This window comes from Bubalus kerabau, chromosome 16 (genome assembly GCF_029407905.1).
Source record: "Bubalus kerabau isolate K-KA32 ecotype Philippines breed swamp buffalo chromosome 16, PCC_UOA_SB_1v2, whole genome shotgun sequence".
In the NCBI taxonomy this organism is placed as follows: Eukaryota; Metazoa; Chordata; class Mammalia; order Artiodactyla; family Bovidae; genus Bubalus; species Bubalus kerabau.
Genome location: NC_073639.1, coordinates 56,305,650 through 56,305,860, shown reverse-complemented (window position 1 = coordinate 56,305,860; position 211 = coordinate 56,305,650).

The window sequence follows — 211 nt, the reverse complement described above, 5'->3', positions numbered from 1 at the left end:
GTACATGACTGAGAGATTTTCACTTTCAATTTCATGGTGTTTACTACAGAAAAACATCCATGTGTCAGTGGACCTGCACAGTTGACCAGACTGAACTGGTCAAGAGTCAACTGTATACAGTTCACAAATTTGGAAACCAAGACTCCAAAAGGCTGAAGTACCTTACACCAGGTCACATAACTCTAAGAGGCCACTCTGAAACACAGAAAGT